This window comes from Hippocampus comes, unplaced genomic scaffold (genome assembly GCF_001891065.2).
Source record: "Hippocampus comes isolate QL1 unplaced genomic scaffold, H_comes_QL1_v1.1 scaffold39, whole genome shotgun sequence".
NCBI classification, from domain to species: domain Eukaryota; kingdom Metazoa; phylum Chordata; class Actinopteri; order Syngnathiformes; family Syngnathidae; genus Hippocampus; species Hippocampus comes.
Window position 1 is genome coordinate 4021849 of NW_017842054.1, and position 5031 is coordinate 4026879.

The 5031-nt window shown below is 45.3% G+C and overlaps 1 protein-coding gene across 1 annotated transcript in view; it reads left to right on the forward strand.

Annotated features, from left to right (window-relative positions):
- Positions 1-396: 396 nt before the first annotated feature.
- Positions 397-5031, forward strand: part of LOC109509998 (receptor-type tyrosine-protein phosphatase epsilon-like) — a 24941-nt gene continuing 20306 nt past the window's right edge. The window contains exons 1-2 of the mRNA XM_019859972.1: positions 397-620; positions 4621-4852. The gene's annotated coding sequence lies outside the window, so the exon portion shown is untranslated. The remainder of the gene's footprint in view (positions 621-4620; positions 4853-5031) is intronic.

Consider the following 5031-nt stretch of genomic DNA (forward strand, 5'->3'; position numbering starts at 1 on the left):
CAGCGGGTCGTAGAACACACAGCACTTGTCCGACATAATAATTGTGTTGCTCACGGTGGCATGGCGATATAAAAAATGGATGGCTCGAGTAGAAAAAAAAATGGCTATGTCATGTGCTGTCATCTGTCTGCCTAAAAATGTTGACATTTCAGCCTCCAAGAACTGATTCGATTCTACACAAAAGGTCTTGTTTTATTGTGTGAGGAGTGTAATGACCATGGCGGTGTGTAAAAAGCAAACTGGACTTAATGAGATGCACGTCATTTAAAAAAAAAAAAGAAGTCAAGAGTTGAACTCGCATGTTGCAATGATGCTGTTGTGAGCCAGTCGGTGTGTCCTCCTCGAGCCGGATGCTGGTGTATGAAGACGGCTATGGGGGCGAGGGGAGGAGGAGGGGGGGCTCCTCTCGGCTCCAAGCAGGCTGCCATAACTCGGCTAAGCTCGGGCGGTAGGCGCATCCGAACACTCAGACCCGACGCAAATATGAACCGTTGCACGTTTTGACACCAGTCGTCATCGTTTTGCCTGTTTGTTGTCTCCCCCCTGCCCCCTCAAGGATCAAAGCCAGAAGCAGAAGCCATCCTCTGCAAGCCGGACGGGAGGCGAGGTCATGTTGCACGGTAAGATGCGCAGAACGGCAGCGCTGCAAAACAAGCGAGCTGGGATGTTTTTTTTTTTTTCTCCCCCCCCCCCCCCCCCCCCTTTTTTTTCTGACTTCCGGGTTGAGTGAACGTTGGCGCGTTTGGCTGCCGCTGCTCAACCCGCATTGTGTTTTATGGTTCTTGTTCCTGATTGTAAAGTGTTCGCGTCCCCCTATCGGTCCACGTTGCACCGCTAAGCACCTCGGCGTCAAGGTGGGCATCGCCGCGGATGTTGTCATCCACGCTGCCGTTCCTTCAGATGTCGGCGTGGAGGGAAATAGGTTAGTGGAGCAAATCGGAGCGATCATCGTCAATGTTGGAAATAAACACAATCAATATCTTATGAAGGGGGGCGTTTTCTGGATATGTGCAGGACGCGCACTGGTCTAGACAGGAATGGAAAAGGGAGGGGGCGGGGGCGAGTGTTACCCGTAGTAAAGCGTGTACGCGAGTGAGGCCTGCAGGCTGCAATCATAACAATGTGAAGGAGGGCGGCTAAACAACTTCATTTGAGGTTTTAACATGCCTTTATTTGATTGAACACCAGATTACCCATTTTGGCAACAAAAGAAAAACACGGCCAGAGATTAGGCTCGATTTGGAGTCTGTCAGAAAAGCGTTCATTTCACAACGTGGTTAAAATTGTGGTTCGACTCTGCTGTGGGAAAAGCATCACCAAATGAATGCATCAACTGACGAGACAGTTAATGCATATACTCATTAAAATAATGACAATTACACTAATATTGCCCCAATATCATAAAAAAATGATCTCTAATTAAAAAAATGGATCTATAACGTCAGTCTTTGACTCAGTGGCGGCAGTCATAACCGTGGCCGGATGGGCAGGATGATCGTTCATGAATTCATAAATTGTCCCTAACCTCATTCACAACAAACCATGTAACCTTCATTTCCTGTCCCTTGATGAGACGGCCTATATTAGAAAACCAAGTCAGATCGCACATCTCAACCCTCCCCGCGTTGGCCCACTTCCTGACAGGCTTTGGGAATATACGTGAGCTGATGTTGGACGCACGAAAACATATGAAGACTCATTTATCGTGACGCTCTCCTATTATCGGAAGGGCGGACAGGAAATGAGGTTGATTATGGCAAAACACATCTGATGTGACGTTGATCTGATGTGTACTGCAAGTGGCTTAGCAGTTTTAGGTTACCTTACAGTACAATAATAAGAGCGATGTGAACAGATTTACCCTCAAAGGATGCGTCATGAGGTACGCCTCTTCAATCTAATGTGATCCATGAGCTGTATCAAAATCTCGACAAAGATCCGAACACATTTCGCTCCACGGGAGGCAACATTGTTGGCTCGGACATTTTTAGGCTCCCTTCGGTCGAAAGAATCACTACAAAAGTACAGTTTGATTGTATTTAACTTTTAAGTTTCAGAACTGATTTGTTAAACATATTTAGTCAACTATTTTATGAATTTTTTTTGAAATGGAATCATTATTGAAGTACATCCTTAAATTAGGTTTTAAACCGCATTGTCAATTTTTAAACTCTGCATCATGTGGTCGTGTCTTAACATAACGTCAGATGTATTTTCTCTGCAGTCATCTCATTCTCGCTTTCGATGAACATTTGGGCCTGCTACCCGACCGGATTCTAATGTCCGTCATGATGGTGGGAAGTGGTACGTTGGTGTAAAAAGTTGACCAATTTCGAGAGATTTGTACCACGGGGCCCCGAAGCGATTAGATGACTGCGCTCATCCTTGTTCACGGAGGCATGAAAATAACCTTTCTCAGCTATCCCTCTGCGGCACTTGCTCCTCTCGAAGGAAGGGTGACATACTCACCGGACCAGCCTGCTTTTGTTTACGCATGAAGACTCAATTATGCCTGTTTTTTTTTTTTTTTAAAGGGATTTTTTTTCCCACATTCATGACATGCTGTTCAAAATAGCCTCGGTGAAAGGTTTGCCACAATTTCTCTTTCAGTTTTGCTACGCCGGTGTTGTAGCATTGTGGTTCAACCCTTGCGACGCACGATATTTTCTTGGCATCCACGTTGCACACGATTGCAGAAAAGCACCATTTTTTTTTGGTCTAAACAAAGCTCCCCAATTCACTTCAATATAGTTCCTTAGGACAAGGATGCCTCAAGATGATGTCAAATTAATCATTTTACCGCTTGACTGTGCAGCACATGTTTTGTCACTGCTGGCTGGTAGATTAGGCAAACACTTAGATCGGGGACTTGAGCAAGGCTGTTGTGTCGTGACCTTTTTCGAGGTTCCAGGGCCGTATCCATAATAGGGGACTTGAGCTAGGCCGTTGTGTCGTTATGACCTTTTTCGAGGTTCCAGGGCCGTATCCATAATCTTACTGGCATCCATTAACTAGCTGAACTGAGAACATACAGTCTTTTGTTAGTTACTGTTAACATAATGAGCATTCAAGATAAAAGGACTGACTGGAAGTTATCAAAGAACTTTTGAATTGGTGCCATGACCCGGATTAAACAGATCAACTGAGATTGTCTTCTGTGGTTTTATCAGGTGGTGGATGAAATAGATGCAGAAAAAATGTCTAGATGTTTTTTTTTAAAGTGTCACTGAACCACTTTGCAGAAAACGAACAGTTATCCCGTCACAATGCCGGCCCCTCGGCCATCTTTGCTGCCTGTTTTTGCCATGAATTAATGATTGTGACGCCATCTAACTTTAATGAGCTGCATGTTTGGACTCTTAGTCAGTGGGCCGAGCTGTACGGGGGAGGAAGTGGACGCATGCACGCGTCCGCTCGCGCATTAACGCGAGCGAGTGTGCGGGCCTGGACGCAGAACAAGATACAAAGATGGCTTCATACGAGCCTCCCACCGGACTTTTTGGGGAAGCGAGATATGAATAACTTAGAGCTTCTGCATTTTTTATTGCCATTATCATTCAGCTGAGGCGTTTCATCGCCCACAATAATACACACGTTGCACATTTCCGTTGCGGGAACCTCAGCGCCAGCCTTCAAACGAAATGGTCAGATGACCCGCTTTGTTCACGATTCAAATCTTTTTGACGTCTTCTTAACCCTTTCGTGCGCCCTGTAGCCTGATAATATGGTCAACTGTCCACTTTAGTGACCGCTGACCCCGTAAGGGTTAATCTCGCTTCATATTTTGTTCAAGGATCACCGCAATCGTCCCACTTTTCTGCGCACTTCATTTTGGATTGACGGAGTCGCTAAAAGGATTTGTATTTGCGAGCCAGAGCAAAGTTCACGTGAGCTTTGCGGCCGTAACATGATTGTGTTGCGACCTTCATGTGTCACTCAGTCGTACGCTATGTATAATACATGCCCATGGAGGACCGTAATGTATCACAGCCGCACGACTGACCTGACTCATACAAATGCGCTCTTAAAGGAGCCTCGCGCCAGATTTGATGTTTTTTTTTCACTCTGTAAAAGCACGAATGTGCGTTTATTTTATTTTATTTTCTCTTTTGGCTTTGGAGGTGTGGACATGAAAAATATTGGACTCACGCATTGCGTGACATGTTCCCCAATTGATGGAACACTTAACTCTTAATAAAAAAAAAAAAACTCTCGAGTGTGCTTGTGTGGCCACTTTCTCACGCTCAAAAGTAAGAACATACCTTCACAGTCTTAATTCGATGTATTTATTTATTTTTTAATGAGGCAGGTATTGACATTAAAACCGCACACATTGAGTTTTATTAGTGCGGAAAATGATTGCAGTACATAATTTTTTTTTTTCTAAACTTGAGTTACTGACCTGTTTGGCTTCTTCGACTGTTTTCATAGCCTTTCTTTACTGATTGGCTGGCACCGTCTTTAGGGCGTGTGGCGTCCATTTTGAGTGACCAAATCGGGTTCCTTGCGCTACATTTACCATGAAAAGCCGCAATTTGCTCAGAACCCCCAAAAAATTGCTCAACTCGGACGTTTTTGTTTTGCTGCGATTGATTTAAATCAGCGATATTCATTTTCCAGGTTGCCGCAAGCCCACGTGCCTTGATCCCAATCTGAAGTTCTGAGCCATCTCAACACCGCGGCCCGTCTCTTCCTCCGCAAACCGGAACCGGCACTTCTGAAAGGATGTGAGCATTACCCGAAAAACGGGAGAAAACGCAATAAGCCTTGGGAAAAGTTGGCTCGCTTGGCCGCGATGGACGCACGCCTCCGCTGATAAATAACCAGGACTGCACCAGCTCTGTTTGGACAGGTAAGTTGACGGAAACATACAGACACTGTCGCGATCTTAGTTGTGGCGATTCGTCAAGTTTATTTTCCTGCGGTGAAGCTTCATTGGCTTCTCGAACAAGGATGTCTTCCATATAGCCGCTTAAGTCTGAACCAACAATCAAGACATTGATTCCTTCACATCTCCTCCTCTGCCCCCTC